General features: G+C 47.6%; 1 protein-coding gene and 1 long non-coding RNA gene across 5 annotated transcripts in view; both read right to left on the bottom strand.

Moving 5' to 3' along the window:
* grid1b (glutamate receptor, ionotropic, delta 1b) overlaps positions 1-25,971 on the bottom strand; it is a 737,476-nt gene that overhangs the window by 612,664 nt on the left and 98,841 nt on the right. The window lies entirely within an intron of this gene.
* On the bottom strand, positions 574-24,698 carry LOC141376719 (uncharacterized). The gene is made up of 6 exons (XR_012387717.1): positions 24,560-24,698; positions 12,339-12,650; positions 5,021-5,171; positions 4,121-4,664; positions 2,640-3,828; positions 574-1,983 (listed from the first exon to the last, which is right to left on the bottom strand). It is a non-coding gene; the product is annotated as an uncharacterized lncRNA (long non-coding RNA).

The raw sequence follows: 25,971 nt of genomic DNA, 5'->3' as shown, positions 1-25,971 counted from the left end.
ATGGGCCCATTGACTCCCATTCATTTTCTAGACACTCGTAGATACTATTCCCGGAAATCGCCGTAGCGCCAACAGTGAATATCGTACAGACATGGAATTCGCGACATCTCGAGAGGGTTATAGGAGGCTTCAAACCACACCCCGAAAGGCGGTAAATGTTGTACCCCTGGGGAGCTAGGACGTCCCAAAGTCTCCATTGACTTTACATGGAGCCGAACTTTAACCAATCACTGCGTCCATTGTGAATTTCATAGAAATATGGGATTCACAACATCTGTAGGGGGTTGCAGCCTAAGTGAGAACATACCCCGAAAGGGGGTATAGGTTGCACCCCTGGGGCTCTAGGACGTCCCAAAGTGGTCCCCATTGACTTTACATTGCCCATTGACTCCCATTCATTACATTGACTCCCATTATAAATGTCATATGTCAATCACAGTACATGGCAGTGTCATACTGACTTGGGGGTTGGCTTATTTGTCTCAGGCAACCAATCAGCATCTCAATATGATTTTGAAGCTCAGAAGCCACGCCCCCCCAAACGACTTAAAGACCCTTAATAAGTGCCCCATTGACTTAACATGGGGTGGGATGTCCCATTGCAGATCCCATTGACTTCCATTATAAAGGTCACACATCAATAACATTACATAGGAGTGTCATAGAGACATGGGGGTGGGCTCATCTGACTCAGACAACCAATCAGCATCTCAATATGATAATGAAGCTCACAAGCCACGCCCCCAAACTGGTCCCATAGACTGCCATTATAACTGCCCTACATGCATATCTTTGCTTAGCAGTGTCCTATTGGCTTGGGGGATGGCTCATCTGACTCAGACAACCAATGAGCATCTCAATATGATAATGAAGCTCACAAGCCACGCCCCCAAACTGGTCCCATAGACTGCCATTATAACTGCTCTACATGCATATTTTTGCTTAGCAGTGTCCTATTGACTTGGGGGTTGGCTCATTTGACTTGGACAGCCAACCACATTCAAGTTCACTCTGTAACCTCGCCCATAGCAACAAAAGACAGTACCCTAGCAACCGTTCATCAACAGCTATATCTCAGCATCGGAACATCGTAGAGACTTGGGGATTGGCTCGTTTGACTCATGCTAGCAAACGGAACTTCCTATATGCTACACATGCTAGCAGTGACTAGCTACATGCTAATATTGACTAGCCATGTACTGTAACTTGCTAGAAATGCTTACTAAGTATAAATATTTCATCAGGCATGTATGTGAGGCTTGCCTAGTAACCACCCAGGGTACCCTAGCAACTGCCTAGCAACCACCCAAATTACCCTAGCAACCGCCTAGCAACCGCCTAGTAACACCTTAGTAAGGGCCTAGTGACCACTCAGGACACCCTAGCAACCGCCTAGCAACGCCTTAGCAACCACTCAGAATACCTTAGCAACCACCTAGCAACACCTTAGCAACCACCTAGCAACCACACAGGACACCTTAGCAACCGCCTAGCAACACCTTAGCAACCACCTAGCAACCACTCAGAACACCCTAGCAACCGCCTAGCAACCACTCAGGACACCCTAGCAACCACCTAGCAACACCTTAGCAACCACCTAGCAACCACTCAGGACACCCTAGCAACCGCCTAGCAACCACTTAGAATACCCTAGCAACCACCTAGCAACACCTTAGCAACCACCTAGCAACCACTTAGGACACCTTAGCAACCGCCTAGCAATACCTTAGCAACCACCTAGCAACCACTCAGAATACCCTAGCAACCGCCTAGCAACACCTTAGCAACCACTCACGACACCCTAGCAACCGCCTAGCAACACCTTAGCAACCACCTAGCAACCACTCAGGACACCTTAGCAACCTCCTAGCAACACCTTAGCAACCGCCTAGCAACCACTCAGAACACCCTAGCAACCACCTAGCAACCACTCAGGACACCCTAGCAACATCTTAGCAACCACCATTTCTTACCTTTCCAGTGCTATAGCCCAGTTTAGTACCCTTTTGTACCCCATCGATTTGCCACGCAAACCCCATTCACATTTCCTTTAGGAAATGTACAATTCTAGTGTTACTATTACTGTTCACTTTTTCAAAACTTCGGCGCGCAACTCCGCCCGCATTTTTTGCCCTAGAATGATGAGTGAGGTGTCAAATCGACCGGCCTGTTGAGGAGAGGTGTGCTATGATTTTTCAAAGAGGGTGGGGGTACACTGCCCCCACGAGGGGCAAGACAGTGACCCCCCAAAATCCCCATAGACTTAACATGGACACAAAATAGCTGACATTGATATCTAGATTAGAGAGTCGTAGAAGCTTGGGAGTGGGCTCATTTTACTCCGCCTATCAAGTCGGTATTAAGTAGTGACATAAAAAATTTGTAGACACTCCCTAGCAACCACTTTAGGCCCCCTAACAACCATATAACAACATAAACAAGCCATATTTTAGCACAGGAATATCGTAGAAAGACAGGTTTGGGGTTCTTTTGATTCAGGTTGATCAAATCTCTATTGTCTTCACCTATTACAAAGGCGTTGCCACACCCTAGCAACCATTTACATTACCCTAGCAACCACATAAACACATGAATTTGACCATTTCTTACCTTTCCAGTGCTATTGCCCAGTTTAGTACCATTTTGTACCCCATCGATTTGCCACGCAAACCCCATTCACATTTCCTTTAGGAAATGTACAATTCTAGTTCTTATTATTATTCTTCTTCCGTACGTTTTTCGGCGCGTAACTCGTCCCGCAGCTTTCGTCCCAGACCCTTGAAAGTGGCCTCAAATCGTGCGGTCTTATCGGGAATGGTGTGCTATGACTTTTATAAGGGGTCGGGGGTTTTTTGGCCCCGCAGGGGCCAAAAAACCCCCCCAAAAATCCCATAGACTTAACATTGAGCCGAACTTTGACGACTCACAGCGCCGCGTGTGAATTTCATAGAAATATGGGATTCACAGCATCTGTAGAGGGTTGCAGCCTAAGTGAGAACATACCTTGCAAGGGGGTAAAAGTTGCACCCCTGGGGCTCTAGGACGTCCCAAAGTGCTCCCATTGATTTACATTGGCCCCATTGACTCCCATTCATTTTTCTAGGAGAGCACTAAACGCGCCGCGAAATGGGACGACCTTTTAGGCGTTATAGCGCCAAGTGTGAAATTCGTAGAAATATGGGATTCGCAACATCTGTAGGGGGTTGCAGCCTGTATGAGAACATACCCCAAAAAGGGGTATAAGTTGTACCCCTGGGGTGCTAGGACGTCCCAAAGGGGTCCCCATTGACTTTACATGGCCCATTGACTCCCATTCATTTCTTGACTCACATGTCAATCACATTACATAGCAGTGTCATACAGACTTGGGGGTTGGCTAACTTGACTGAGGCAACCAATCAGCATCTCAATATGATTTTGAAACTCACAAGCCACGCCCCCCCAAACCATTTAAAGACCCTTAATAACTGCCCCATTGACTTAACATGGGGTGGGGCGTCCCATTGCACATCCCATTGACTTCCATTATAAAGGTCACACATCTATAACATTACATAGGAGTGTCATAGAGACACGGGGGTGGGCTCATTTGACTCAGACAACCAATCAGCATCTCAGTATGATAATGAAGCTCACAAGCCACGCCCCCAAACTGGTCCCATAGACTGCCATTATAACTGGCCTACATGCATATCTTTGCTTAGCAGTGTCCTATTGGCTTGGGGGATGGCTCATCTGACTCAGACAACCAATCAGCATCTCAATATGATAATGAAGCTCACAAGCCACGCCCCCAAACTGGTCCCATAGACTTCCATTATAACTGGCCTACATGCATATCTTTGCTTAGCAGTGTCCTATTGGCTTGGGGGATGGCTCATCTGACTCAGACAACCAATGAGCATCTCAATATGATAATGAATCTCACAAGCCACGCCCCCAAACTGATCCCATAGACTGCCATTATAACTGGCCTACATGCATATCTTTGCTTGGCAGTGTCCTATTGGCTTGGGGGATGGCTCATCTGACTCAGACAACCAATGAGCATCTCAATATGATAATGAATCTCACAAGCCACGCCCCCAAACTGATCCCATAGACTGCCATTATAACTGGCCTACATGCATATCTTTGCATAGCAGTGTCCTATTGACTTGGGGGTTGGCTCATTTGACTTGGACAGCCAACCACATTCAAGTTCACTCTGTAACCTCGCCCATAGCAACAAAACAGAGTACCCTAGCAACCATTCATCAACAGCTATATCTCGGCATCAGAACATCGTAGAGACTTGGGGATTGGCTCGTTTGACTCATGCTAGCAAACGGAACTTCCTATATGCTACGCATGCTAGCAGTGACTAGCTACATGCTAATATTGACTAGCCAAGTACTGTAACTTGCTAGAAATGCTTACTAACTATAAATATTTCATCAGGCATGTATGTGAGGCTTGCCTAGTAACCACCTTGGGTACCCTAGCAACTGCCTAGCAACCACCCAAATTACCCTAGCAACCGCCTAGCAACCACCTAGCAACCGCCTAGTAATGCCTTAGTAAGGGCCTAGCGACCACTCAGGACACCCTAGCAACCGCCTAGCAACGCCTTAGCAACCACTCAGAATACCCTAGCAACCACCTAGCAACACCTTAGCAACCACCTAGCAACCACTTAGGACACCTTAGCAACCGCCCAGCAACACCTTAGCAACCACCTAGCAACCACTCAGAACACCCTAGCAACCGCCTAGCAACCACTCAGAACACCCTAGCAACCGCCTAGCAACACCTTAGCAACCACCTAGCAACCACTCAGGACACCCTAGCAACACCTTAGCAACCACCTAGCAACCACTCAGGACACCCTAGCAACCGCCTAGCAACACCTTAGCAACCACCTAGCAACCACTTAGGACACCTTAGCAACCGCCTAGCAACACCTTAGCAACCACCTAGCAACCACTCAGAACACCCTAGCAACTACCTAGCAACACCTTAGCAACCACCTAGCAACCACTTAGGACACCTTAGCAACCACCTAGCAACACCTTAGCAACCACTTAGCAACCACTCAGGACACCCTAGCAACCACCTAGCAACACCTTAGCAACCACCTAGCAACCACTCAGGACACCCTAGCAACCGCCTAGCAACACCTTAGCAACCACCTAGCAACCACTCAGGACACCCTAGCAACCGCCTAGCAACACCTTAGCAACCACCTAGCAACCACTCAGGACACCCTAGCAACCGCCTAGCAACATCTTAGCAACCACCATTTCTTACCTTTCCAGTGCTATTGCCCAGTTTAGTACCATTTTGTACCCCATCGATTTGCCACGCAAACCCCATTCACATTTCCTTTAGGAAATGTACAATTCTAGTTATTCTTCTTCTTCTTCCTTCTTCCGTACCATTTTTCGGCGCGTAACTCGTCCCGCAGCTTTCGTCCCAGACCCTTGAAAGTGGGCTCAAATCGTGCGGTCTTATCGGGAATGGTGTGCTATGACTTTTATAAGGGGTGGGGGGTTTTTTGGCCCCGCAGGGGCCAAAAAACCCCCCCCAAAAATCCCATAGACTTAACATTGAGCCGAACTTTGACGAATCACAGTGCCGAGTATGAATTTCCTAGAAATATGGGATTCACAACATCTGTAGGGGGTTGCAGCCTAAGTGAGAACATACCCCGCAAGGGGGTATAAGTTGCACCCCTGGGGCTCTAGGACGTCCCAAAGTTTTCCCATTGACTTACATGGGCCCCATTGACTCCCATTCATTTTTCTAGAAGAGCACTAAACGCGCCGCGAAATGGGACGACCTTTAAAGCGTTATAGCGCCAAGTGTGAAATTCGTAGAAATATGGGATTCGCAACATCTGTAGGGGGTTGCAGCCTGTATGAGTACGTACCCCAAAAGGGGGTATAAGTTGTACCCCTAGGGTGCTAGGACGTCCCAAAGGGGTCCCCATTGACTTTACATGGCCCATTGACTCCCATTCATTTCTTGACTCACATGTCAATCACAGTACATGGCAGTGTCATACAGACTTGGGGGTTGGCTAACTTGACTAAGGCAACCAATCAGCATCTCAATATGATTTTGAAGCTCACAAGCCACGCCCCCCAAATCATTTAAAGCCCCTTAATATCTGCCCCATTGACTTAACATGGGGTGGGGCGTCCCATTGCACATCCCATTGACTTCCATTATAAAGGTCACACATCTATAACATTACATAGGAGTGTCTTAGAGACATGGGGGTGGGCTCATTTGACTCAGGCAACCAATCAGCATCACTATATGATAATGAAGCTCACAAGCCACGCCCCCAAATTGATCCCATACACTTCTATTATAATTGGGCTAGATGCATATCTTTGCATTGCAGTGTCATACAGGCTTAGGGGTTGGCTCATTGGACCCAGACAACCAATGAGCATCTCAATATGGTAATGAAGCTCACAAGCCACGCCCCCAAACTGGTCCCATAGACTGCCATTATAACTGGCCTACATGCATATCTTTGCTTAGCAGTGTCCTATTGACTTGGGGGATGGCTCATCTGACTCAGACAACCAATGAGCATCTCGATATGATAATGAAGCTCACAAGCCACGCCCCCAAATTGGTCCCATAGACTTCCATTAAAATAGGCCTACATGCATATCTTTGCTTAGCAGTGTCCTATTGACTTGGGGGTTGGCTCATTTGACTTGGACAGCCAACCACATTCAAGTTCACTCTGTAACCTCGCCCATAGCAACAAAACAGAGTACCCTAGCAACCATTCATCAACAGCTATATCTCAGCATCGGAACATCGTAGAGACTTGGGGATTGGCTCGTTTCACTCATGCTAGCAAACGGATCTTCCTATATGCTACATATGCTAGCAGTGACTAGCTACATGCTAATATTGACTAGCCAAGTACTGTAACTTGCTAGAAATGCTTACTAAGTATAAATATTTCATCAGGCAAGTATGTGAGGCTTGCCTAGTAACCACCCAGGGTACCCTAGCAACTGCCTAGCAACCACCCAAATTACCCTAGCAACCGCCTAGCAACGCCTTAGCAACCACTTAGAATACCCTAGCAACCACCTAGCAACGCCTTAGCAACCACTCAGGACACCCTAGCAACCGCCTAGCAACACCTTAGCAACCACCTAGCAACCACTTTGGACACCCTAGCAACTGCCTAGCAACACCTTAGCAACCACCTAGCAACCACTCAGGACACCCTAGCAACCGCCTAGCAACGCCTTAGCAACCACTCAGAATACCCTAGCAACCACCTAGCAACACCTTAGCAACCACTTAGGACACCTTAGCAACCGCCTAGCAACACCTTAGCAACCACCTAGCAACCACTCAGAACACCCTAGCAACCGCCTAGCAACCACTCAGAACACCCTAGCAACCACCTAGCAACACCTTAGCAACCACCTAGCAACCACTCAGGACACCCAAGCAACCACCTAGCAACACCTTAGCAACCCCCTAGCAACCACTCAGGACACCCTAGCAACCGCCTAGCAACACCTTAGCAACCACCTAGCAACCACTCAGAACACCCTAGCAACCGCCTAGCAACACCTTAGCAACCACTTAGCAACCACTCAGAACACCCTAGCAACCACCTAGCAACCACTCAGGACACCCTAGCAACCGCCTAGCAACATCTTAGCAACCACCATTTCTTACCTTTCCAGTGCTATTGCCCAGTTTAGTACCATTTTGTACCCCTGCGATTTGCCACGCAAACCCCATTCACATTTCCTTTAGGAAATGTACAATTCTAGTTAATGGGGTTTGCCTTAGGCAAAGTCCATTCTTACTATTGTGGTTTATTATTCTGTCTTCTTCTTCTTCTTCTTCTTCTTCTTCCGTACACTTTTTCGGCGCGTAACTAGTCCCGCAGCTTTCGTCCCAGACCCTTGAAAGTGGGCTCAAATCGTGCGGCTTTATCGGGAATGGTGTGCTATGACTTTTGTAAGGGGTGGGTGGTTTTGGGGCCCCGCAGGGGCCCCAAAACCACCCCCCAAAACGCATTGACTTAACATTACGCCCAACTTTGACAGATTATAGCGCCAAGTGTGAAATTCATAGAAATATGGGATTCACAGCATCTGTAGGGGGTTGCAGCCTAAGTGAGAACATACCCCGCAAGGGGGTATAAGTTGCACCCCTGGAGCTCTAGGACGTCCCAAAGTGCTCCCATTGACTTACATGGGCCCATTGACTCCCATTCATTTTCTAGACACTCGTAGATACTATTCCCGGAAATCGCCGTAGCGCCAACAGTGAATATCGTACAGACATGGAATTCGCGACATCTCGAGAGGGTTATAGGAGGCTTCAAACCACACCCCGAAAGGCGGTAAATGTTGTACCCCTGGGGAGCTAGGACGTCCCAAAGTCTCCATTGACTTTACATGGAGCCGAACTTTAACCAATCACTGCGTCCATTGTGAATTTCATAGAAATATGGGATTCACAACATCTGTAGGGGGTTGCAGCCTAAGTGAGAACATACCCCGAAAGGGGGTATAGGTTGCACCCCTGGGGCTCTAGGACGTCCCAAAGTGGTCCCCATTGACTTTACATTGCCCATTGACTCCCATTCATTACATTGACTCCCATTATAAATGTCATATGTCAATCACAGTACATGGCAGTGTCATACTGACTTGGGGGTTGGCTTATTTGTCTCAGGCAACCAATCAGCATCTCAATATGATTTTGAAGCTCAGAAGCCACGCCCCCCCAAACGACTTAAAGACCCTTAATAAGTGCCCCATTGACTTAACATGGGGTGGGATGTCCCATTGCAGATCCCATTGACTTCCATTATAAAGGTCACACATCAATAACATTACATAGGAGTGTCATAGAGACATGGGGGTGGGCTCATCTGACTCAGACAACCAATCAGCATCTCAATATGATAATGAAGCTCACAAGCCACGCCCCCAAACTGGTCCCATAGACTGCCATTATAACTGCCCTACATGCATATCTTTGCTTAGCAGTGTCCTATTGGCTTGGGGGATGGCTCATCTGACTCAGACAACCAATGAGCATCTCAATATGATAATGAAGCTCACAAGCCACGCCCCCAAACTGGTCCCATAGACTGCCATTATAACTGCTCTACATGCATATTTTTGCTTAGCAGTGTCCTATTGACTTGGGGGTTGGCTCATTTGACTTGGACAGCCAACCACATTCAAGTTCACTCTGTAACCTCGCCCATAGCAACAAAAGACAGTACCCTAGCAACCGTTCATCAACAGCTATATCTCAGCATCGGAACATCGTAGAGACTTGGGGATTGGCTCGTTTGACTCATGCTAGCAAACGGAACTTCCTATATGCTACACATGCTAGCAGTGACTAGCTACATGCTAATATTGACTAGCCATGTACTGTAACTTGCTAGAAATGCTTACTAAGTATAAATATTTCATCAGGCATGTATGTGAGGCTTGCCTAGTAACCACCCAGGGTACCCTAGCAACTGCCTAGCAACCACCCAAATTACCCTAGCAACCGCCTAGCAACCGCCTAGTAACACCTTAGTAAGGGCCTAGTGACCACTCAGGACACCCTAGCAACCGCCTAGCAACGCCTTAGCAACCACTCAGAATACCTTAGCAACCACCTAGCAACACCTTAGCAACCACCTAGCAACCACACAGGACACCTTAGCAACCGCCTAGCAACACCTTAGCAACCACCTAGCAACCACTCAGAACACCCTAGCAACCGCCTAGCAACCACTCAGGACACCCTAGCAACCACCTAGCAACACCTTAGCAACCACCTAGCAACCACTCAGGACACCCTAGCAACCGCCTAGCAACCACTTAGAATACCCTAGCAACCACCTAGCAACACCTTAGCAACCACCTAGCAACCACTTAGGACACCTTAGCAACCGCCTAGCAATACCTTAGCAACCACCTAGCAACCACTCAGAATACCCTAGCAACCGCCTAGCAACACCTTAGCAACCACTCACGACACCCTAGCAACCGCCTAGCAACACCTTAGCAACCACCTAGCAACCACTCAGGACACCTTAGCAACCTCCTAGCAACACCTTAGCAACCGCCTAGCAACCACTCAGAACACCCTAGCAACCACCTAGCAACCACTCAGGACACCCTAGCAACATCTTAGCAACCACCATTTCTTACCTTTCCAGTGCTATAGCCCAGTTTAGTACCCTTTTGTACCCCATCGATTTGCCACGCAAACCCCATTCACATTTCCTTTAGGAAATGTACAATTCTAGTTAATGGGGTTTGCCTTAGGCAAAGTCCATTCTTACTATTGTGGTTTATTATTCTGTCTTCTTCTTCTTCTTCTTCTTCTTCTTCCGTACACTTTTTCGGCGCGTAACTAGTCCCGCAGCTTTCGTCCCAGACCCTTGAAAGTGGGCTCAAATCGTGCGGCTTTATCGGGAATGGTGTGCTATGACTTTTGTAAGGGGTGGGTGGTTTTGGGGCCCCGCAGGGGCCCCAAAACCACCCCCCAAAACGCATTGACTTAACATTACGCCCAACTTTGACAGATTATAGCGCCAAGTGTGAAATTCATAGAAATATGGGATTCACAGCATCTGTAGGGGGTTGCAGCCTAAGTGAGAACATACCCCGCAAGGGGGTATAAGTTGCACCCCTGGAGCTCTAGGACGTCCCAAAGTGCTCCCATTGACTTACATGGGCCCATTGACTCCCATTCATTTTCTAGACACTCGTAGATACTATTCCCGGAAATCGCCGTAGCGCCAACAGTGAATATCGTACAGACATGGAATTCGCGACATCTCGAGAGGGTTATAGGAGGCTTCAAACCACACCCCGAAAGGCGGTAAATGTTGTACCCCTGGGGAGCTAGGACGTCCCAAAGTCTCCATTGACTTTACATGGAGCCGAACTTTAACCAATCACTGCGTCCATTGTGAATTTCATAGAAATATGGGATTCACAACATCTGTAGGGGGTTGCAGCCTAAGTGAGAACATACCCCGAAAGGGGGTATAGGTTGCACCCCTGGGGCTCTAGGACGTCCCAAAGTGGTCCCCATTGACTTTACATTGCCCATTGACTCCCATTCATTACATTGACTCCCATTATAAATGTCATATGTCAATCACAGTACATGGCAGTGTCATACTGACTTGGGGGTTGGCTTATTTGTCTCAGGCAACCAATCAGCATCTCAATATGATTTTGAAGCTCAGAAGCCACGCCCCCCCAAACGACTTAAAGACCCTTAATAAGTGCCCCATTGACTTAACATGGGGTGGGATGTCCCATTGCAGATCCCATTGACTTCCATTATAAAGGTCACACATCAATAACATTACATAGGAGTGTCATAGAGACATGGGGGTGGGCTCATCTGACTCAGACAACCAATCAGCATCTCAATATGATAATGAAGCTCACAAGCCACGCCCCCAAACTGGTCCCATAGACTGCCATTATAACTGCCCTACATGCATATCTTTGCTTAGCAGTGTCCTATTGGCTTGGGGGATGGCTCATCTGACTCAGACAACCAATGAGCATCTCAATATGATAATGAAGCTCACAAGCCACGCCCCCAAACTGGTCCCATAGACTGCCATTATAACTGCTCTACATGCATATTTTTGCTTAGCAGTGTCCTATTGACTTGGGGGTTGGCTCATTTGACTTGGACAGCCAACCACATTCAAGTTCACTCTGTAACCTCGCCCATAGCAACAAAAGACAGTACCCTAGCAACCGTTCATCAACAGCTATATCTCAGCATCGGAACATCGTAGAGACTTGGGGATTGGCTCGTTTGACTCATGCTAGCAAACGGAACTTCCTATATGCTACACATGCTAGCAGTGACTAGCTACATGCTAATATTGACTAGCCATGTACTGTAACTTGCTAGAAATGCTTACTAAGTATAAATATTTCATCAGGCATGTATGTGAGGCTTGCCTAGTAACCACCCAGGGTACCCTAGCAACTGCCTAGCAACCACCCAAATTACCCTAGCAACCGCCTAGCAACCGCCTAGTAACACCTTAGTAAGGGCCTAGTGACCACTCAGGACACCCTAGCAACCGCCTAGCAACGCCTTAGCAACCACTCAGAATACCTTAGCAACCACCTAGCAACACCTTAGCAACCACCTAGCAACCACACAGGACACCTTAGCAACCGCCTAGCAACACCTTAGCAACCACCTAGCAACCACTCAGAACACCCTAGCAACCGCCTAGCAACCACTCAGGACACCCTAGCAACCACCTAGCAACACCTTAGCAACCACCTAGCAACCACTCAGGACACCCTAGCAACCGCCTAGCAACCACTTAGAATACCCTAGCAACCACCTAGCAACACCTTAGCAACCACCTAGCAACCACTTAGGACACCTTAGCAACCGCCTAGCAATACCTTAGCAACCACCTAGCAACCACTCAGAATACCCTAGCAACCGCCTAGCAACACCTTAGCAACCACTCACGACACCCTAGCAACCGCCTAGCAACACCTTAGCAACCACCTAGCAACCACTCAGGACACCTTAGCAACCTCCTAGCAACACCTTAGCAACCGCCTAGCAACCACTCAGAACACCCTAGCAACCACCTAGCAACCACTCAGGACACCCTAGCAACATCTTAGCAACCACCATTTCTTACCTTTCCAGTGCTATAGCCCAGTTTAGTACCCTTTTGTACCCCATCGATTTGCCACGCAAACCCCATTCACATTTCCTTTAGGAAATGTACAATTCTAGTTAATGGGGTTTGCCATAGGCAAAGTCCATTCTTACTATTGTGGCTGGTTTATTATTCTTCTTCTTCTTCTTCTTCTTCTTCCGTACACTTTTTCGGCGCGTAACTAGTCCCGCAGCTTTCGTCCCAGACCCTTGAAAGTGGGCTCAAATCGTGCGGCCTTATCGGGAATGGTGTGCTATGACTTTTATAAGGGGTGGGTGGTTTTGGGGCCCCGCAGGGGCCCCAAAACCACCCCCCAAAACGCATTGACTCAACATTACGCCCAACTTTGAAAGATTATAGCGCCAAGTGTGAAATTCATAGAAATATGGGATTCACAGCATCTGTAGGGGGTTGCAGCCTAAGTGAGAACATACCCCGCAAGGGGGTATAAGTTGCACCCCTGGGGCTCTAGGACGTCCCAAAGTGCTCCCATTGACTTACATTGGCCCATTGACTCCCATTCATTTTCTAGACACTCGTAGATACTATTCCCGGAAATCGCCGTAGCGCCAACAGTGAATATCGTAGAGACATGGGATTCGCGACATCTCGAGAGGGTTATAGGAGGCTTCAAACCACACCCCGAAAGGCGGTAAATGTTGTACCCCTGGGGAGCTAGGACGTCCCAAAGTCTCCATTGACTTTACATGGAGCCGAACTTTAACCAATCATTGCGTCCATTCTGAATTTCATAGAAATATGGGATTCACAACATCTGTAGGGGCTTGCAGCCTAAGTGAGAACATACCCTGAAAGGGGGTATTGGTTGTACCCCTGGGGTGCTAGGACGTCCCAAAAGGGTCCCCATTGACTTTACATTGCCCATTGACTCCCATTCATTACATTGACTCCCATTATAAATGTCATATGTCAATCACAGTACATAGCACTGTCATACAGACTTGGGGGTGGGCTTATTTGACTCAGGCAACCAATCAGCATCTCATTATGATTTTGAAGCTCACAAGCCACGCCCCCCCAAACCACTTAAAGACCCCTAATAAGTGCCCCATTGACTTAACATGGGGTGTCCCATTGCAGATCCCATTGACTTCCATTATAAAGGTCACACATCTATAACATTACATAGGAATGTCATAGAGACATGGGGGTGGGCTCATTTGACTCAGGCAACCAATCAGCATCACTCTATGATAATGAAGCTCACAAGCCACGCCCCCAAATGGCTCCCATAGACTTCTATTATAATAGGGCTAGATGCATATCTTTGCATTGCAGGGTCATATAGGCTTAGGGGTTGGCTCATTGGACTCAGACAACCAATGAGCATCTCAATATGGTAATGAAGCTCACAAGCCACGCCCCCAAACTGGTCCCATAGACTGCTATTGTAACTGGTCTACATGCATATCTTTGCTTAGCAGTGTCCTATTGACTTGGGGGTGGGCTCATCTGACTAAGACAACCAATGAGCATCTCAATATGATAATGAAGCTCACAAGCCACGCCCCCAAACTGGTCCCATAGACTGCCATTAAAATAGGCCTAGATGCATATCTTTGCATAGCAGTGTCATAGAGACATGGGGGTTGGTTTATTTGACTTGGACAGCCAACCACATTCAAGTTCACTCTGTAACCTCACCCATAGCAACAAAACAGAGTACCCTAGCAACCATTCATCAACAGCTATATCTCAGCATCTGAACATCGTAGACACTTGGGGATTGGCTCGTTTCATCCATGCTAGCAAACGGAACTTCCTATATGCTACACATGCTAGCACTAACTAGCTACATGCTAATATTGACTAGCCAAGTACTGTTATTTGCTAGAAATGCTTACTAAGTATAAATATTTAATCAGGCATGTATGTGAGGCTTGCCTATTAACCACCCAGGGTACCCTAGCAACTGCCTAGCAACCACCCAAATTACCCTAGCAACCGCCTAGCAACCACCTAGCAACTGCCTAGTAACGCCTTAGTAAGGGCCTAGCAACCACTCAGGACACCCTAGCAACCGCCTAGCAACGCCTTAGCAACCACTCAGAATACCCTAGCAACCACCTAGCAACACCTTAGCAACCACCTAGCAACCACTTAGGACACCCTAGCAACCGCCTAGCAACCACTTAGAACACCCTAGCAACACCTTAGCAACCACCTAGCAACCACTCAGGACACCCTAGCAACCGCCTAGCAACGCCTTAGCAACCACTTAGAATACCCTAGCAACCACCTAGCAACACCTTAGCAACCACCTAGCAACCACTTAGGACACCTTAGCAACCACCTAGCACCACCTTAGCAACCACTTAGCAACCACTCAGGACACCCTAGCAACCGCCTAGCAACACCTTAGCAACCACCTAGCAACCACTTAGGACACCCTAGCAACCGCCTAGCAACCACTTAGAACACCCTAGCAACACCTTAGCAACCACCTAGCAACCACTCGAACTTTAACCAATCATTGCGTCCATTCTGAATTTCATAGAAATATGGGATTCACAACATCTGTAGGGGCTTGCAGCCTAAGTGAGAACATACCCTGAAAGGGGGTATTGGTTGTACCCCTGGGGTGCTAGGACGTCCCAAAAGGGTCCCCATTGACTTTACATTGCCCATTGACTCCCATTCATTACATTGACTCCCATTATAAATGTCATATGTCAATCACAGTACATAGCACTGTCATACAGACTTGGGGGTGGGCTTATTTGACTCAGGCAACCAATCAGCATCTCATTATGATTTTGAAGCTCACAAGCCACGCCCCCCCAAACCACTTAAAGACCCCTAATAAGTGCCCCATTGACTTAACATGGGGTGTCCCATTGCAGATCCCATTGACTTCCATTATAAAGGTCACACATCTATAACATTACATAGGAATGTCATAGAGACATGGGGGTGGGCTCATTTGACTCAGGCAACCAATCAGCATCACTCTATGATAATGAAGCTCACAAGCCACGCCCCCAAATGGCTCCCATAGACTTCTATTATAATAGGGCTAGATGCATATCTTTGCATTGCAGGGTCATATAGGCTTAGGGGTTGGCTCATTGGACTCAGACAACCAATGAGCATCTCAATATGGTAATGAAGCTCACAAGCCACGCCCCCAAACTGGTCCCATAGACTGCTATTGTAACTGGTCTACATGCATATCTTTGCTTAGCAGTGTCCTATTGACTTGGGGGTGGGCTCATCTGACTAAGACAACCAATGAGCATCTCAATATGATAATGAAGCTCACAAGCCACGCCCCCAAACTGGTCCCATAGACTGCCATTAAAATAGGCCTAGATGCATATCTTTGCATAGCAGTGTCATAGAGACATGGGGGTTGGTTTATTTGACTTGGACAGCCAACCACATTCAAGTTCACTCTGTAACCTCACCCATAGCAACAAAACAGAGTACCCTAGCAACCATTCATCAACAGCTATATCTCAGCATCTGAACATCGTAGACACTTGGGGATTGGCTCGTTTCATCCATGCTAGCAAACGGAACTTCCTATATGCTACACATGCTAGCACTAACTAGCTACATGCTAATATTGACTAGCCAAGTACTGTTATTTGCTAGAAATGCTTACTAAGTATAAATATTTAATCAGGCATGTATGTGAGGCTTGCCTATTAACCACCCAGGGTACCCTAGCAACTGCCTAGCAACCACCCAAATTACCCTAGCAACCGCCTAGCAACCACCTAGCAACTGCCTAGTAACGCCTTAGTAAGGGCCTAGCAACCACTCAGGACACCCTAGCAACCGCCTAGCAACGCCTTAGCAACCACTCAGAATACCCTAGCAACCACCTAGCAACACCTTAGCAACCACCTAGCAACCACTTAGGACACCCTAGCAACCGCCTAGCAACCACTTAGAACACCCTAGCAACACCTTAGCAACCACCTAGCAACCACTCAGGACACCCTAGCAACCGCCTAGCAACGCCTTAGCAACCACTTAGAATACCCTAGCAACCACCTAGCAACACCTTAGCAACCACCTAGCAACCACTTAGGACACCTTAGCAACCACCTAGCACCACCTTAGCAACCACTTAGCAACCACTCAGGACACCCTAGCAACCGCCTAGCAACACCTTAGCAACCACCTAGCAACCACTTAGGACACCCTAGCAACCGCCTAGCAACCACTTAGAACACCCTAGCAACACCTTAGCAACCACCTAGCAACCACTCGAACTTTAACCAATCATTGCGTCCATTCTGAATTTCATAGAAATATGGGATTCACAACATCTGTAGGGGCTTGCAGCCTAAGTGAGAACATACCCTGAAAGGGGGTATTGGTTGTACCCCTGGGGTGCTAGGACGTCCCAAAAGGGTCCCCATTGACTTTACATTGCCCATTGACTCCCATTCATTACATTGACTCCCATTATAAATGTCATATGTCAATCACAGTACATAGCACTGTCATACAGACTTGGGGGTGGGCTTATTTGACTCAGGCAACCAATCAGCATCTCATTATGATTTTGAAGCTCACAAGCCACGCCCCCCCAAACCACTTAAAGACCCCTAATAAGTGCCCCATTGACTTAACATGGGGTGTCCCATTGCAGATCCCATTGACTTCCATTATAAAGGTCACACATCTATAACATTACATAGGAATGTCATAGAGACATGGGGGTGGGCTCATTTGACTCAGGCAACCAATCAGCATCACTCTATGATAATGAAGCTCACAAGCCACGCCCCCAAATGGCTCCCATAGACTTCTATTATAATAGGGCTAGATGCATATCTTTGCATTGCAGGGTCATATAGGCTTAGGGGTTGGCTCATTGGACTCAGACAACCAATGAGCATCTCAATATGGTAATGAAGCTCACAAGCCACGCCCCCAAACTGGTCCCATAGACTGCTATTGTAACTGGTCTACATGCATATCTTTGCTTAGCAGTGTCCTATTGACTTGGGGGTGGGCTCATCTGACTAAGACAACCAATGAGCATCTCAATATGATAATGAAGCTCACAAGCCACGCCCCCAAACTGGTCCCATAGACTGCCATTAAAATAGGCCTAGATGCATATCTTTGCATAGCAGTGTCATAGAGACATGGGGGTTGGTTTATTTGACTTGGACAGCCAACCACATTCAAGTTCACTCTGTAACCTCACCCATAGCAACAAAACAGAGTACCCTAGCAACCATTCATCAACAGCTATATCTCAGCATCTGAACATCGTAGACACTTGGGGATTGGCTCGTTTCATCCATGCTAGCAAACGGAACTTCCTATATGCTACACATGCTAGCACTAACTAGCTACATGCTAATATTGACTAGCCAAGTACTGTTATTTGCTAGAAATGCTTACTAAGTATAAATATTTAATCAGGCATGTATGTGAGGCTTGCCTATTAACCACCCAGGGTACCCTAGCAACTGCCTAGCAACCACCCAAATTACCCTAGCAACCGCCTAGCAACCACCTAGCAACTGCCTAGTAACGCCTTAGTAAGGGCCTAGCAACCACTCAGGACACCCTAGCAACCGCCTAGCAACGCCTTAGCAACCACTCAGAATACCCTAGCAACCACCTAGCAACACCTTAGCAACCACCTAGCAACCACTTAGGACACCCTAGCAACCGCCTAGCAACCACTTAGAACACCCTAGCAACACCTTAGCAACCACCTAGCAACCACTCAGGACACCCTAGCAACCGCCTAGCAACGCCTTAGCAACCACTTAGAATACCCTAGCAACCACCTAGCAACACCTTAGCAACCACCTAGCAACCACTTAGGACACCTTAGCAACCACCTAGCACCACCTTAGCAACCACTTAGCAACCACTCAGGACACCCTAGCAACCGCCTAGCAACACCTTAGCAACCACCTAGCAACCACTTAGGACACCCTAGCAACCGCCTAGCAACCACTTAGAACACCCTAGCAACACCTTAGCAACCACCTAGCAACCACTCGAACTTTAACCAATCATTGCGTCCATTCTGAATTTCATAGAAATATGGGATTCACAACATCTGTAGGGGCTTGCAGCCTAAGTGAGAACATACCCTGAAAGGGGGTATTGGTTGTACCCCTGGGGTGCTAGGACGTCCCAAAAGGGTCCCCATTGACTTTACATTGCCCATTGACTCCCATTCATTACATTGACTCCCATTATAAATGTCATATGTCAATCACAGTACATAGCACTGTCATACAGACTTGGGGGTGGGCTTATTTGACTCAGGCAACCAATCAGCATCTCATTATGATTTTGAAGCTCACAAGCCACGCCCCCCCAAACCACTTAAAGACCCCTAATAAGTGCCCCATTGACTTAACATGGGGTGTCCCATTGCAGATCCCATTGACTTCCATTATAAAGGTCACACATCTATAACATTACATAGGAATGTCATAGAGACATGGGGGTGGGCTCATTTGACTCAGGCAACCAATCAGCATCACTCTATGATAATGAAGCTCACAAGCCACGCCCCCAAATGGCTCCCATAGACTTCTATTATAATAGGGCTAGATGCATATCTTTGCATTGCAGGGTCATATAGGCTTAGGGGTTGGCTCATTGGACTCAGACAACCAATGAGCATCTCAATATGGTAATGAAGCTCACAAGCCACGCCCCCAAACTGGTCCCATAGACTGCTATTGTAACTGGTCTACATGCATATCTTTGCTTAGCAGTGTCCTATTGACTTGGGGGTGGGCTCATCTGACTAAGACAACCAATGAGCATCTCAATATGATAATGAAGCTCACAAGCCACGCCCCCAAACTGGTCCCATAGACTGCCATTAAAATAGGCCTAGATGCATATCTTTGCATAGCAGTGTCATAGAGACATGGGGGTTGGTTTATTTGACTTGGACAGCCAACCACATTCAAGTTCACTCTGTAACCTCACCCATAGCAACAAAACAGAGTACCCTAGCAACCATTCATCAACAGCTATATCTCAGCATCTGAACATCGTAGACACTTGGGGATTGGCTCGTTTCATCCATGCTAGCAAACGGAACTTCCTATATGCTACACATGCTAGCACTAACTAGCTACATGCTAATATTGACTAGCCAAGTACTGTTATTTGCTAGAAATGCTTACTAAGTATAAATATTTAATCAGGCATGTATGTGAGGCTTGCCTATTAACCACCCAGGGTACCCTAGCAACTGCCTAGCAACCACCCAAATTACCCTAGCAACCGCCTAGCAACCACCTAGCAACTGCCTAGTAACGCCTTAGTAAGGGCCTAGCAACCACTCAGGACACCCTAGCAACCGCCTAGCAACGCCTTAGCAACCACTCAGAATACCCTAGCAACCACCTAGCAACACCTTAGCAACCACCTAGCAACCACTTAGGACACCCTAGCAACCGCCTAGCAACCACTTAGAACACCCTAGCAACACCTTAGCAACCACCTAGCAACCACTCAGGACACCCTAGCAACCGCCTAGCAACGCCTTAGCAACCACTTAGAATACCCTAGCAACCACCTAGCAACACCTTAGCAACCACCTAGCAACCACTTAGGACACCTTAGCAACCACCTAGCACCACCTTAGCAACCACTTAGCAACCACTCAGGACACCCTAGCAACCGCCTAGCAACACCTTAGCAACCACCTAGCAACCACTTAGGACACCCTAGCAACCGCCTAGCAACCACTTAGAACACCCTAGCAACACCTTAGCAACCACCTAGCAACCACTCGAACTTTAACCAATCATTGCGTCCATTCTGAATTTCATAGAAATATGGGATTCACAACATCTGTAGGGGCTTGCAGCCTAAGTGAGAACATACCCTGAAAGGGGGTATTGGTTGTACCCCTGGGGTGCTAGGACGTCCCAAAAGGGTCCCCATTGACTTTACATTGCCCATTGACTCCCATTCATTACATTGACTCCCATTATAAATGTCATATGTCAATCACAGTACATAGCACTGTCATACAGACTTGGGGGTGGGCTTATTTGACTCAGGCAACCAATCAGCATCTCATTATGATTTTGAAGCTCACAAGCCACGCCCCCCCAAACCACTTAAAGACCCCTAATAAGTGCCCCATTGACTTAACATGGGGTGTCCCATTGCAGATCCCATTGACTTCCATTATAAAGGTCACACATCTATAACATTACATAGGAATGTCATAGAGACATGGGGGTGGGCTCATTTGACTCAGGCAACCAATCAGCATCACTCTATGATAATGAAGCTCACAAGCCACGCCCCCAAATGGCTCCCATAGACTTCTATTATAATAGGGCTAGATGCATATCTTTGCATTGCAGGGTCATATAGGCTTAGGGGTTGGCTCATTGGACTCAGACAACCAATGAGCATCTCAATATGGTAATGAAGCTCACAAGCCACGCCCCCAAACTGGTCCCATAGACTGCTATTGTAACTGGTCTACATGCATATCTTTGCTTAGCAGTGTCCTATTGACTTGGGGGTGGGCTCATCTGACTAAGACAACCAATGAGCATCTCAATATGATAATGAAGCTCACAAGCCACGCCCCCAAACTGGTCCCATAGACTGCCATTAAAATAGGCCTAGATGCATATCTTTGCATAGCAGTGTCATAGAGACATGGGGGTTGGTTTATTTGACTTGGACAGCCAACCACATTCAAGTTCACTCTGTAACCTCACCCATAGCAACAAAACAGAGTACCCTAGCAACCATTCATCAACAGCTATATCTCAGCATCTGAACATCGTAGACACTTGGGGATTGGCTCGTTTCATCCATGCTAGCAAACGGAACTTCCTATATGCTACACATGCTAGCACTAACTAGCTACATGCTAATATTGACTAGCCAAGTACTGTTATTTGCTAGAAATGCTTACTAAGTATAAATATTTAATCAGGCATGTATGTGAGGCTTGCCTATTAACCACCCAGGGTACCCTAGCAACTGCCTAGCAACCACCCAAATTACCCTAGCAACCGCCTAGCAACCACCTAGCAACTGCCTAGTAACGCCTTAGTAAGGGCCTAGCAACCACTCAGGACACCCTAGCAACCGCCTAGCAACGCCTTAGCAACCACTCAGAATACCCTAGCAACCGCCTAGCAACACCTTAGCAACCACCTAGCAACCACTTAGGACACCCTAGCAACCGCCTAGCAACCACTTAGAACACCCTAGCAACACCTTAGCAACCACCTAGCAACCACTCAGGACACCCTAGCAACCGCCTAGCAACGCCTTAGCAACCACTTAGAATACCCTAGCAACCACCTAGCAACACCTTCGCAACCACCTAGCAACCACTTAGGACACCTTAGCAACCACCTAGCACCACCTTAGCAACCACTTAGCAACCACTCAGGACACCCTAGCAACCGCCTAGCAACACCTTAGCAACCACCTAGCAACCACTTAGGACACCCTAGCAACCGCCTAGCAACGCCTTAGCAATCACTTAGAACACCTTAGCAACCACCTACCAACCACTCAGAACACCTTAGCAACCATTCAGAACACCCTAGCAACCAAAACAAATACATTGTACCCCATCGATTTGCCACGCAAACCCCATTCACATTTCCTTTAGGAAATGTACAATTCTAGTTAATGGGGTTTGCCATAGGCAAAGTCCATTCTTACAATTGTGCCGGTTTATTATTATTCTTCTTCCATCTTCCGTGCGCTTTTTCGGCGCGTAACTAGTCCCGCAGCTTTTGTCCCACACCCTTGAACGTGGTGTCAAATCGTCCGGTTTTATCGGGAATGGTGTGCTATGACTTTTGTAAGGGGTCGGGGGTTTTTTGGCCCCGCAGGGGCCAAAAAACCCCCCCAAAAATCCCATAGACTTAACATTGAGCCGAACTTTGACGACTCACAGCGCCGCGTGTGAATTTCATAGAAATATGGGATTCACAGCATCTGTAGAGGGTTGCAGCCTAAGTGAGAACATACCTTGCAAGGGGGTAAAAGTTGCACCCCTGGGGCTCTAGGACGTCCCAAAGTGCTCCCATTGACTTACATTAGCCCCATTGACTCCCATTCATTTTTCTAGAAGAGCACTAACGCCCCCGCGAAATGGGACGACCTTTAAAGCGTCATAGCGCCAAGTGTGAAATTCGTAGAAATATGGGATTCGCAACATCTGTAGGGGGTTGCAGCCTGTATGAGAACATACCCCCAAAGGGGGTATAAGTTGTACCCCTGGGGTGCTAGGACGTCCCAAAGGGGTCCCCATTGACTTTACATGGCCCATTGACTCCCATTCATTTCTTGACTCGCATGTCAATCACATTACATAGCAGTGTCATACAGACTTGGGGGTTGCCTTACTTGACTGAGGCAACCAATCAGCATCTCAATATGATTTTGAAGCTCACAAGCCACGCCCCCCCAAACCACTTAAAGACCCTTAATAAGTGCCCCATTGACTTAACATGGGGTGGGATGTCCCATTGCAGATCCCATTGACTTCCATTATAAAGGTCACACATCTATAACATTACATAGGAGTGTCATAGAGACATGGGGGTGGGCTCATCTGACTCAGACAACCAATCAGCATCTCAATATGATAATGAAGCTCATAAGCCACGCCCCCAAACTGGTCCCATAGACTGCCATTATAACTGCCCTACATGCATATCTTTGCTTAGCAGTGTCCTATTGGCTTGGGGGATGGCTCATCTGACTCAGACAACCAATGAGCATCTCAATATGATAATGAATCTCACAAGCCACGCCCCCAAACTGGTCCCATAGACTGCCATTATAACTGGCCTACATGCATATCTTTGCTTGGCAGTGTCCTATTGACTTGGGGGTTGGCTCATTTGACTTGGACAGCCAACCACATTCAAGTTCACTCTGTAACCTCGCCCATAGCAACAAAAGAGAGTACCCTAGCAACCGTTTATCAACAGCTATATCTCAGCATCGGAACATCGTAGAGACTTGGGGATTGGCTCGTTTGACTCATGCTAGCAAACGGAACTTCCTATATGCTACACATGCTAGCAGTGACTAGCTACATGCTAATATTGACTAGCCATGTACTGTAACTTGCTAGAAATGCTCACTAAGTATAAATATTTCATCAGGCATGTATGTGAGGCTTGCCTAGTAACCACCCAGGGTACCCTAGCAACTGCCTAGCAACCACCCAAATTACCCTAGCAACCACCTAACAACCGCCTAGTAACGCCTTAGTAAGGGCCTAGCGACCACTCAGGACACCCTAGCAACCGCCTAGCAACGCCTTAGCAACCACTTAGAATACCCTAGCAACCACCTAGCAACACCTTGGCAACCACTTAGGACACCTTAGCAACCGCCTAGCAACACCTTAGCAACCACCTAGCAACCACTCAGGACACCCTAGCAACCGCCTAGCAACGCCTTAGCAACCACTTAGAATACCCTAGCAACCACCTAGCAACACCTTAGCAACCACTTAGCAACCACTTAGGACACCTTAGCAACCGCCTAGCAACGCCTTAGCAACCACTTAGAATACCCTAGCAACCACCTAGCAACACCTTAGCAACCACCTAGCAACCACTTAGGACACCTTAGCAACCGCCTAGCAACCACTCAGAACACCCTAGCAACCGCCTAGCAACCACCTAGCAACCACTCAGGACACCCTAGCAACCGCCTAGCAACACCTTAGCAACCACTTAGGACACCCTAGCAACCGCCTAGCAACCACTTAGGACACCTTAGCAACCACCTAGCAACACCTTAGCAACCACTCAGGACACCCTAGCAACCGCCTAGCAACACCTTAGCAACCACCTAGCAACCACTCAGAACACCCTAGCAACCATTCAGAACACCCTAGCTACCAAAACAAATACATTGTACCCCATCGATTTGCCACGCAAACCCCATTCACATTTCCTTTAGGAAATGTACAATTCTAGTTATTATTATTCTTCTTCCGTACGTTTTTCGGCGCGTAACTCGTCCCGCAGCTTTCGTCCCAGACCCTTGAAAGTGGGCTCAAATCGTGCGGTCTTATCGGGAATGGTGTGCTATGACTTTTATAAGGGGTGGGGGGTTTTTTGGCCCCGCAGGGGCCAAAAAACCCCCCCCAAAATCCCATAGACTTAACATTGAGCCGAACTTTGACGAATCACAGCGCAGAGTGTGAATTTCGTAGAAATATGGGATTCGCAACAGCTGTAGGGGGTTGCAGCCTAAGTGAGAACATACCACGCAGGGGGGTATAAGTTGTACCCCTGGGGGGCTAGGACGTCCCAAAGTGGTCCCATTGACTTAACATGGGCCCATTGACTCCCATTCATTACATTGACTCCCATTATAAATGTCACATGTCAATCACAGTACATAGCAGTGTCATACTGACTTGGGGGTGGGCTCATTTGACTCAGGCAACCAATCAGCATCTCATTATGATTTTGAAGCTCACAAGCCACGCCCCCCCAAACCACTTAAAGACCCCTAATAAGTGCCCCATTGACTTAACATGGGGTGGGATGTCCCATTGCAGATCCCATTGACTTCCATTATAAAGGTCACACATCTATAACATTACATAGGAGTGTCATAGAGACACGGGGGTGGGCTCATTTGACTCAGACAACCAATCAGCATCTCAGTATCATAATGAAGCTCACAAGCCACGCCCCCAAACTGGTCCCATAGACTGCCATTATAACTGGCCTACAGGCATATCTTTGCTAAGCAGTGTCCTATTGGCTTGGGGGATGGCTCATCTGACTCAGACAACCAATGAGCATCTCAATATGATAATGAATCTCACAAGCCACGCCCCCAAACTGGTCCCATAGACTGCCATTATAACTGCTCTACATGCATATCTTTGCTTAGCAGTGTCCTATTGACTTGGGGGATGGCTCATCTGACTCAGACAACCAATGAGCATCTCAATATGATAATGAATCTCACAAGCCACGCCCCCAAACTGGTCCCATAGACTGCCATTATAACTGCTCTACATGCATATCTTTGCTTAGCAGTGTCCTATTGACTTGGGGGTTGGCTCATTTGACTTGGACAGCCAACCACATTCAAGTTCACTCTGTAACCTCGCCCATAGCAACAAAACAGAGTACCCTAGCAACCGTTCATCAACAGCTATATCTCGGCATCGGAACATCGTAGAGACTTGGGGATTGGCTCGTTTGACTCATGCTAGCAAACGGAACTTCCTATATGCTACA

This window comes from Danio rerio, chromosome 12 (genome assembly GCF_049306965.1).
Source record: "Danio rerio strain Tuebingen ecotype United States chromosome 12, GRCz12tu, whole genome shotgun sequence".
Lineage (NCBI taxonomy): Eukaryota > Metazoa > Chordata > Actinopteri > Cypriniformes > Danionidae > Danio > Danio rerio.
This window is presented reverse-complemented; position numbering and strand designations above follow the sequence as displayed.